Raw genomic sequence first — 12,357 nt, forward strand, 5'->3', positions numbered from 1 at the left:
TTGAGTTAGTTAGATGTTCGAAGCTCTCACTTAACCTTGTGAAAGTAAACATCTTAGCATCTCATCTTGCCTTGCAGTATTAATTAAGTTAGCTAGGAAACAGTTATTCTTTAGACAGTCAGGAAATGCAGTGAGATTAAGTATTATTTTTCTATATCTGTTTGAATGTGTCCAAATGTGTTATTTTTATCGACCTGTGACTGAACTTCTGGTGTTTATTGTACTTTATTTAGTATTCTCATGTTTTCTATTTTATTATTTATTATTAAATATTTTTATACCTTTCATTGTGGCTGGTCTTTTAGAGAATACTTTTAAAATCTTGAAAGTACTTGAGATAATTCTAATGATGCCCTGGCCACTCCGAAAAGCCTAGCTGCTTTGGTTGCACTCTACAATATGTACTAGTATTGATTTTACTCAGTATAATTGGATACCCTTATAAGAGCCTGAGAGTAGTTGACTGGTGGCAGCGTGGTTACCTTATAGTCCAGGCAGAAAGAGGTACAGCTAGTAAATCTGTACCAGCCTTTCCCAGGAGTGTGTGCATGTGTGTGTGTGTGAAAATCAAATACCCAGGCTTGAGCGTGTCAGCTACTTGGAACTGGGACACAGTGCTCCAAAGTTAGTCTTGTTTGGTATATGGAGAGACAGAGAGCCCAGTCCCATATCTGGAACATGTTCCCTATGTGCTATTGGGGGAAACTGTGCTTGATGCAGAGAGCTGGATCTGAAAATACTGTGTAAATTCATTTCAATTCTTAGTGACTATCTCTCACCAGTGTCAGTGGTGAGGACTGAGGCTCCTTGATTACTGGCCCGGGGTAGAGAGGCCATCACAGCTTTGTATACTGGCATTGCTCTCAACCTTCCATCTCCAAAATGAGGAACACTAGCCCTCATAATGTGGAACAAATGGACAAAATGTGGAACACATACTAATGGCTTACCAACAACTTCAACTAGGAAGGTCATGGGATGGTTAAAATAGGCTGATTTTACTTATAAAGATCTTTTAATGAATTAGTATGATTAATTTCTATTTACAATGGATTTTACTTAAAAAAATTCCTAACACTGAATGTCTGACAGAATCTTTCAATGTGGAACTTTGAGGAACTTCGAGGAACATGTACTTTTTAAGACCCCAAATGAGGTACGTTCCTCGTAATGAGGTACACTTGAGAGGTAAGTATACTGGCTGAGTGTCAGGCTGCCCTGGGTGGAAGATCCTTTCTGTTTTGGATACTACAACAGAAAAGAGAAGGACATCCATTGTTAAGGTAAGAGTTTATACAACTGTACTTTTTAAGGTGAGGCAGTGGTGGGATTTTGCAGATTAGTTAGTGGTGAATGATGTTACCTTGTTATAGTATTGTTCAATTTTTGTTAGTAGAGCTTGTTGAAGGAGTCAGCCTATGATAGTGAAAGTAAGAGATATACAGTTTATTCTACTCAGTTTTAAAAGTTTACAAATAAAGCATCTCACCCCACAATTGTACAGTATACTACGTACTATACCTCCCCAAACTTGTATGACCATTATACCATCCTGCATATCCCACAATATGTTCTTTGCACAGCAGGGTCCTAGGAAATTCTTGTTTCTGCTTTGCTGCTGGATGTTATCCAGCAAAATAACAAATTCAGGAAATGTTCATTAGTCATGAGATAAAAATAAGTCTAATCAACATCATAAATACTGCCTGTGCTTAAAGTAACACACACACACACACACATACACACAACTACAAAATGCTTGGTTAGGTTGGATTATAACATTTCATGCCAATCTAACATGTCAGCAGCTATGCCTAGATTACACATGCTAAAAACTGCAATCCTTTCCACCATGCTGTCATGATATACACTTGAAAGGAATTCAAGATCCTATGAGGCTTCACTGCTCAACCTACTTCTGATGCATCTCTGTAAAGGACCTTTAGTAAACATAGACCATCTCTGAAACAGACTGACCACAACTATTACATGTTTCTTTCAGAGCTAAGTTTCAGAAATGCTCTGTAAGCATTTCTTTCAGCTGCTGTAGCTGTAAACTCCCTTGTACCTGATAAAGATCAGGCCCTTTTATCTGCTTGCCAGTTGCAGCCAACTTCTTTCCTACCTTTTCTTTTCCAAAACTGCAATAATTTTATTTACATATTTAATGTAGAGAAGTATGATTGTGTCTCCACTCATGACCAGCTTGTTATATGTCTTGAGACAAGGATGTCAAAAAATTTACATTGAGAAAAACATATAACAAGCTGGGTTATGATTGGAGAGACCCAATCATAATTCTTTATAGTGCATGAAGTTTTACTTACTTCCAAGTACTGTAATAGTTAGAGGAAAAAAAGTGTAGGACCACTAAAATATTTTACAGGTGTGACAGTTGTAATGCACTTAACACAGAAAAGTGTTGAGAAGCACAAAGAACTTTTAAAACAGGTTAAACACTTCATTTAGCCTTTAAAATAGGTTGTCTGATGTATGAAACATGCTCTATAGCTTTCTGCTGCCTTTTTCTGTGCTGCCCACACATTGTGTCTAGCAAGAGATAAAAAGCTTGTTGAGCACCTTTTTGATGTCAGAAAGCCTGGCTTTTCATCAGTTTTGAAGTTTAATCACTGTGTTCCATGCACAACCCCTCTCACTCCCAATGTGGGGGGGGGCACCTGCCACCCAAACTTATATATACTACCTTCATGGTCACCCCAACTCAAAGGGAGAAATCTTCTAAAAGAAGTGAATCATTGCCAGTGCAGAGTTCACATCAGCAATGATTTCCTTTGGAAAAAAGCAGCTGAGGTTATTTTTCTAAGAGTATTTTTTTTCCATCGAGCTACTGATGCTCAAGGAATTTCACCTTAATCACCTGGAGAGTAGCCCATGTTATTTAATAAACTAAAAGGAGCCTCCTGAAAATAATGTGAGGCAGATTGACTTTGCAGACTTTATTTGCATTTTCTGAGTTTGTTATAAACAATATTATTAATTTGTATTTGCATGCTGCTATATTAACCAATAACTGTTACTTAACAATCTTTCTTTTTTTTTACACATTTTGCCCACACCTCCCCACTTCCTGCTGATCATCAGCCTCCTCCCAGATAATTATCCTATGCATTCCTTCTTACCAGGGTGATGGTCACCTGAGAAGGGCCATCATTAAGACTGACATGGGGGTGGGGGGGTCTTGCTATCCCTGTGTTCACTCAGCATGAGTAAAGGAGATGTCCAATGAGGTGAGTTTGTGGGACATTGCCTTCTTTACAGACCCACACCAACTGCAAAGCATAGGAGATGGTTTTCTAAGTTTCCACAAAGGGGAGTTAGGCTCTTCCCCTTCATTCTTCTTCCTCCTGCTTGGCTCATCCAGTGTTGGGGCCACTAATTGACCCCTGGTCACCTGGGCTGTAGTCAGGATTCAGTCCTTTTGCTTTACAGAACCAGGCATTTGCTGATCTTTATACAGTGATGTCAAGTCTTTGGTTCTTTTCGGAAACAGGACTATGTGGTTCAATGGGATTACACCAACAATGAATTTCAAATAAATAAAATTAATTTTTCATCAGACAAATGCACTGAAAGAAGAGAAAGAGGGTAAGAAAAGCACTGAGAAGGCTGATCAAGTGGCTGGAAAGATGGCCATTAAATTTCAGTGCAGATGTTTGCAAAGTACTCCACTAGTTCCCATGCCACTCTGGTGTGAAATTGTAACTGGAGACAGTGGAATATGAAGTGACAGCGCAGGAGAAGGATGTGTAGTAAATTTATAATAGCTAGAGTGGTCCCCCAAAAGCAGAGTAAAAGGGCCGTCACAGCAGTAAACAGAATGAGTGGTCCCCCAAAAGCAGAGTAAAAGGGCTCTTACAGCAGTAAACAGAATGAGTGGTCCCCAAAAAGCAGAGTAAAAGGGCCATCACAGCAGTAAACAGAATGAGTGGTTCCCCCAAAAGCAGAGTAAAAGGGCTGTCACAGCAGTAAACAGAATGAGTGGTCCCCAAAAAGCAGAGTAAAAGGGCCGTTACAGCAGTAAACAGAATGAGTGGTCCCCCAAAAGCAGAGTAAAAGAGCTGTCACAGCAGTAAACAGAATGCTGGTTATATCCTTGGAGGAACAGACTCAAGAAGTAAACAAACAGATAATGATTGTGCACTAATGGGTTCAGGTGAGGCCTCACATTTAAGACTGCTTGTCATTTTTGAGGATATACAGGGACAGGGACATCAAACTGCTGAAAGGAGTCCTGAGGAAAGCCACCAGAAGAGTGTGCGAGATGGATGGAGAAAGGTTATAACCAAAGATGAGTGTAATTAGGACTTTACTCATCATAGGTCAGAAATGACAGGGGGAGACATGAATATGCAGTCATACTATTAAGATGTTAAAGTTCATTCTGAACAGAAACAAAATAGAGGAGAAAGCATAGGCAGTACAGTGAGTGCATGAGAGGGAATAGGCAGTAGAACATAAGGACCAGCTACTCCCTGTATGTGTGGAAGTACTTCTCTACAATGAGTTTAGGAGATGGCAAAGGCAGTAGAGCATTAGGATAAGCTACTTTCTATATCCATGAAAGTACTTCTCTGCAATCCATGGACTATTCAAGAGGGCATGCTATAGAATGAGAAAGGTTTAGCTAGCAGGGAGGGGATGAATGGAGAAAGGTAGACTATTAAATACACTTAAAGGGCAGGCTAGATAGGTTAATTGTCTCCTTTACCCATTGGATGAATGTAATGTATACATAAGCCAGCATCAGAAGTACCTGGACTAAGGACTGTGGTACTGGAGCACCTGACTGTTATGTCATTGCGAAGGAGGTTAATTGCATTTCTTTTAATTTTTTTCTTAATATGGGAAGGATTTGATATAAATTGCTGTACATTAATCTAAGGAGAGATTCAAGTAAATTCCATTCTAAAGGAATACCTTATTAATGCTGCGGCATTTTGTGACCATTCCACGTTTCAAGAAATGCAACGTGTTTTGATCACATTGTTGTTCTCTCTCACCATGTTAACAGAGCCTGTTTGTTCATGGTCTTCACTCAGCCTGGGGTTTTAAACCCAATTTGCACCTGGATTGCCCATGATGTCCTTAAGATGCCTAGATGTCTAAACCATAGCCTACAATAGGAACATCTTATTTTTGTAATACAGCAGACATGGAGAAAGTATTACTATTCAATTTAATGCTATAGTGTAGTAATATAAAAACAGTTACAGAATATAGGGAACATAGATGAAACCAAATTTCAGTCATTTTATTTGAAAGCATCAGTGAAACACTAACAGATTAAACTGTTTAGTTGATTATCTGGCTCTTGCTTAACTAGTCACTCTCATCAAGGCATCCAATTGGATCCTCTTCACCCCTGCTTGCCATGCATGGGCTCACGGAGTCATTTAATTACATGAACTTGCAGATCAAACAGATGACAGACTGTTCAGTGACTATACTAGTTGGTACTCCATACACTGGGCTGATTGCAGCACACCTGCATGACCAGGTTTCCCTGATACTGTGTTTGCTTTTTACCCACTACTACATTTATAGGTGTCTCTAATTGGATTCAAGCTACATCCTGGACATCTGATATAAAATTAGAAACTTAGGCCACAAAATATTTATCACTGTAGTTGAATCTGTAAATTATACTTGATTTATTAGAAGCAGTGATTACTTAAATTGCATTTGTATGCTGATAAAGACTCAACATTATTAAAAAATAAATGTGTTAAAAGCGATTATTCTAGTTGAGTATTTAGCATTTTATACAGCTCAGGAATTAAAGTGGGGTTTGTATTTTTCTCTTTACTCTTTAAAAATGCGCTTGATTATGTTTTATATTAGAGTAGGTTCGTACAAGTAGTAGTAACATGCTTTAAAAACTACTTGTATGAACCTACTCTAATATAAAACATAAATGTATACAAGTAGTAGTAACATGCTTTAAAAACTACTTGTATGAACCTACTCTAATATAAAACATAAATGTATACAAGTAGTAGTAACATGCTTTAAGAACTACTTGTATGAACCTACTCTAATATAAAACATAAATGTATACAAGTAGTAGTAACATGCTTTAAGAACTACTTGTATGAACCTACTCTAATATAAAACATAAATGTATACAAGTAGTAGTAACATGCTTTAAAAACTACTTGTATGAACCTACTCTAATATAAAACATAAATGTATACAAGTAGTAGTAACATGCTTTAAAAACTACTTGTATGAACCTACTCTAATATAAAATATAAATGTATACAAGTAGTAGTAACATGCTTTAAAACTACTTGTATGAACCTACTCTAATATAAAACATAAATGTATACAAGTAGTAGTAACATGCTTTAAAAACTACTTGTATGAACCTACTCTAATATAAAACATAAATGTATACAAGTAGTAGTAACATGCTTTAAAAACTACTTGTATGAACCTACTCTAATATAAAACATAAATGTATACAAGTAGTAGTAACATGCTTTAAAAACTACTTGTATGAACCTACTCTAATATAAAACATAAATGTATACAAGTAGTAGTAACATGCTTTAAAAACTACTTGTATGAACCTACTCTAATATAAAACATAAATGTATACAAGTAGTAGTAACATGCTTTAAAAACTACTTGTATGAACCTACTCTAATATAAAACATAAATGTATACAAGTAGTAGTAACATGCTTTAAAAACTACTTGTATGAACCTACTCTAATATAAAACATAAATGTATACAAGTAGTAGTAACATGCTTTAAAAACTACTTGTATGAACCTACTCTAATATAAAACATAAATGTATACAAGTAGTAGTAACATGCTTTAAAAACTACTTGTATGAACCTACTCTAATATAAAACATAAATGTATACAAGTAGTAGTAACATGCTTTAAAAACTACTTGTATGAACCTACTCTAATATAAAACATAAATGTATACAAGTAGTAGTAACATGCTTTAAAAACTACTTGTATGAACCTACTCTAATATAAAACATAAATGTATACAAGTAGTAGTAACATGCTTTAAAAACTACTTGTATGAACCTACTCTAATATAAAACATAAATGTATACAAGTAGTAGTAACATGCTTTAAAAACTACTTGTATGAACCTACTCTAATATAAAACATAAATGTATACAAGTAGTAGTAACATGCTTTAAAAACTACTTGTATGAACCTACTCTAATATAAAACATAAATGTATACAAGTAGTAGTAACATGCTTTAAAAACTACTTGTATGAACCTACTCTAATATAAAACATAAATGTATACAAGTAGTAGTAACATGCTTTAAAAACTACTTGTATGAACCTACTCTAATATAAAACATAAATGTATACAAGTAGTAGTAACATGCTTTAAGAACTACTTGTATGAACCTACTCTAATATAAAACATAAATGTATACAAGTAGTAGTAACATGCTTTAAGAACTACTTGTATGAACCTACTCTAATATAAAACATAAATGTATACAAGTAGTAGTAACATGCTTTAAAAACTACTTGTATGAACCTACTCTAATATAAAACATAAATGTATACAAGTAGTAGTAACATGCTTCAAAAACTACTTGTATGAACCTACTCTAATATAAAACATAAATGTATACAAGTAGTAGTAACATGCTTTAAAAACTACTTGTATGAACCTACTCTAATATAAAACATAAATGTATACAAGTAGTAGTAACATGCTTTAAAAACTACTTGTATGAACCTACTCTAATATAAAACATAAATGTATACAAGTAGTAGTAACATGCTTTAAAAACTACTTGTATGAACCTACTCTAATATAAAACATAAATGTATACAAGTAGTAGTAACATGCTTTAAAAACTACTTGTATGAACCTACTCTAATATAAAACATAAATGTATACAAGTAGTAGTAACATGCTTTAAGAACTACTTGTATGAACCTACTCTAATATAAAATATAAATGTATACAAGTAGTAGTAACATGCTTTAAAACTACTTGTATGAACCTACTCTAATATAAAACATAAATGTATACAAGTAGTAGTAACATGCTTTAAAAACTACTTGTATGAACCTACTCTAATATAAAACATAAATGTATACAAGTAGTAGTAACATGCTTTAAAAACTACTTGTATGAACCTACTCTAATATAAAATATAAATGTATACAAGTAGTAGTAACATGCTTTAAGAACTACTTGTATGAACCTACTCTAATATAAAACATAAATGTATACAAGTAGTAGTAACATGCTTTAAAAACTACTTGTATGAACCTACTCTAATATAAAACATAAATGTATACAAGTAGTAGTAACATGCTTTAAAAACTACTTGTATGAACCTACTCTAATATAAAATATAAATGTATACAAGTAGTAGTAACATGCTTTAAAAACTACTTGTATGAACCTACTCTAATATAAAATATAAATGTATACAAGTAGTAGTAACATGCTTTAAGAACTACTTGTATGAACCTACTCTAATATAAAACATAAATGTATACAAGTAGTAGTAACATGCTTTAAAAACTACTTGTATGAACCTACTCTAATATAAAATATAAATGTATACAAGTAGTAGTAACATGCTTTAAAAACTACTTGTATGAACCTACTCTAATATAAAACATAAATGTATACAAGTAGTAGTAACATGCTTTAAAAACTACTTGTATGAACCTACTCTAATATAAAACATAAATGTATACAAGTAGTAGTAACATGCTTTAAAACTACTTGTATGAACCTACTCTAATATAAAACATAAATGTATACAAGTAGTAGTAACATGCTTTAAAAACTACTTGTATGAACCTACTCTAATATAAAACATAAATGTATACAAGTAGTAGTAACATGCTTTAAAAACTACTTGTATGAACCTACTCTAATATAAAACATAAATGTATACAAGTAGTAGTAACATGCTTTAAAACTACTTGTATGAACCTACTCTAATATAAAATATAAATGTATACAAGTAGTAGTAACATGCTTTAAAAACTACTTGTATGAACCTACTCTAATATAAAATATAAATGTATACAAGTAGTAGTAACATGCTTTAAGAAAACTACTTGTATGAACCTACTCTAATATAAAATATAAATGTATACAAGTAGTAGTAACATGCTTTAAAAACTACTTGTATGAACCTACTCTAATATAAAACATAAATGTATACAAGTAGTAGTAACATGCTTTAAAAACTACTTGTATGAACCTACTCTAATATAAAATATAAATGTATACAAGTAGTAGTAACATGCTTTAAAAACTACTTGTATGAACCTACTCTAATATAAAACATAAATGTATACAAGTAGTAGTAACATGCTTTAAAAACTACTTGTATGAACCTACTCTAATATAAAACATAAATGTATACAAGTAGTAGTAACATGCTTTAAAAACTACTTGTATGAACCTACTCTAATATAAAACATAAATGTATACAAGTAGTAGTAACATGCTTTAAAAACTACTTGTATGAACCTACTCTAATATAAAACATAAATGTATACAAGTAGTAGTAACATGCTTTAAAAACTACTTGTATGAACCTACTCTAATATAAAACATAAATGTATACAAGTAGTAGTAACATGCTTTAAAAACTACTTGTATGAACCTACTCTAATATAAAATATAAATGTATACAAGTAGTAGTAACATGCTTTAAAAACTACTTGTATGAACCTACTCTAATATAAAACATAAATGTATACAAGTAGTAGTAACATGCTTTAAAAACTACTTGTATGAACCTACTCTAATATAAAAAATAAATGTATACAAGTAGTAGTAACATGCTTTAAAAACTACTTGTATGAACCTACTCTAATATAAAACATAAATGTATACAAGTAGTAGTAACATGCTTTAAAAACTACTTGTATGAACCTACTCTAATATAAAACATAAATGTATACAAGTAGTAGTAACATGCTTTAAAAACTACTTGTATGAACCTACTCTAATATAAAACATAAATGTATACAAGTAGTAGTAACATGCTTTAAAAACTACTTGTATGAACCTACTCTAATATAAAACATAAATGTATACAAGTAGTAGTAACATGCTTTAAAAACTACTTGTATGAACCTACTCTAATATAAAACATAAATGTATACAAGTAGTAGTAACATGCTTTAAAAACTACTTGTATGAACCTACTCTAATATAAAATATAAATGTATACAAGTAGTAGTAACATGCTTTAAAAAACTACTTGTATGAACCTACTCTAATATAAAATATAAATGTATACAAGTAGTAGTAACATGCTTTAAAAACTACTTGTATGAACCTACTCTAATATAAAATATAAATGTATACAAGTAGTAGTAACATGCTTTAAAAAACTACTTGTATGAACCTACTCTAATATAAAATATAAATGTATACAAGTAGTAGTAACATGCTTTAAAAACTACTTGTATGAACCTACTCTAATATAAAATATAAATGTATACAAGTAGTAGTAACATGCTTTAAAAACTACTTGTATGAACCTACTCTAATATAAAACATAAATGTATACAAGTAGTAGTAACATGCTTTAAAACTACTTGTATGAACCTACTCTAATATAAAATATAAATGTATACAAGTAGTAGTAACATGCTTTAAAAACTACTTGTATGAACCTACTCTAATATAAAACATAAATGTATACAAGTAGTAGTAACATGCTTTAAAACTACTTGTATGAACCTACTCTAATATAAAACATAAATGTATACAAGTAGTAGTAACATGCTTTAAAAACTACTTGTATGAACCTACTCTAATATAAAATATAAATGTATACAAGTAGTAGTAACATGCTTTAAAAACTACTTGTATGAACCTACTCTAATATAAAACATAAATGTATACAAGTAGTAGTAACATGCTTTAAAAACTACTTGTATGAACCTACTCTAATATAAAATATAAATGTATACAAGTAGTAGTAACATGCTTTAAAAACTACTTGTATGAACCTACTCTAATATAAAATATAAATGTATACAAGTAGTAGTAACATGCTTTAAAAACTACTTGTATGAACCTACTCTAATATAAAACATAAATGTATACAAGTAGTAGTAACATGCTTTAAAAACTACTTGTATGAACCTACTCTAATATAAAACATAAATGTATACAAGTAGTAGTAACATGCTTTAAAAACTACTTGTATGAACCTACTCTAATATAAAATATAAATGTATACAAGTAGTAGTAACATGCTTTAAAAACTACTTGTATGAACCTACTCTAATATAAAACATAAATGTATACAAGTAGTAGTAACATGCTTTAAAAACTACTTGTATGAACCTACTCTAATATAAAACATAAATGTATACAAGTAGTAGTAACATGCTTTAAAAACTACTTGTATGAACCTACTCTAATATAAAACATAAATGTATACAAGTAGTAGTAAGATGCTTTTAAGAGTACTTGTATGAAGCTACTGTAATGTAAAAGATAAATGTATACAAGTAGTAGTAACATGGTTTAAAACTACTTGTATGAACCTACTCTAATATAAAACATAAATGTATACAAGTAGTAGTAACATGCTTTAAAAACTACTTGTATGAACCTTCTCTAATATAAAATATAAATGTATACAAGTAGTAGTAACATGCTTTAAAAACTACTTGTATGAACCTACTCTAATATAAAATATAAATGTATACAAGTAGTAGTAACATGCTTTAAAAACTACTTGTATGAACCTACTCTAATATAAAATATAAATGTATACAAGTAGTAGTAACATGCTTTAAGAATTACTTGTATGAATCTACTCTAATATAAAAAATAAATGTATACAAGTAGTAGTAACATGCTTTAAAAACTACTTGTATGAACCTACTCTAATATAAAACATAAATGTATACAAGTAGTAGTAACATGCTTTAAAAACTACTTGTATGAACCTACTCTAATATAAAACATAAATGTATACAAGTAGTAGTAACATGCTTTAAAAACTACTTGTATGAACCTACTCTAATATAAAACATAAATGTATACAAGTAGTAGTAACATGCTTTAAAAACTACTTGTATGAACCTACTCTAATATAAAACATAAATGTATACAAGTAGTAGTAACATGCTTTAAAAACTACTTGTATGAACCTACTCTAATATAAAACATAAATGTATACAAGTAGTAGTAACATGCTTTAAAAACTACTTGTATGAACCTACTCTAATATAAAACATAAATGTATACAAGTAGTAGTAACATGCTTTAAAACTACTTGTATGAACCTACTCTAATATAAAATATAAATGTATACAAGTAGTAGTAACATGCTTTAAAAAC

Source organism: Protopterus annectens, chromosome 13.part0 (assembly GCF_019279795.1).
Source record: "Protopterus annectens isolate FY-2018-M chromosome 13.part0, PAN1.0, whole genome shotgun sequence".
Taxonomy (NCBI): Eukaryota; Metazoa; Chordata; order Ceratodontiformes; family Protopteridae; genus Protopterus; species Protopterus annectens.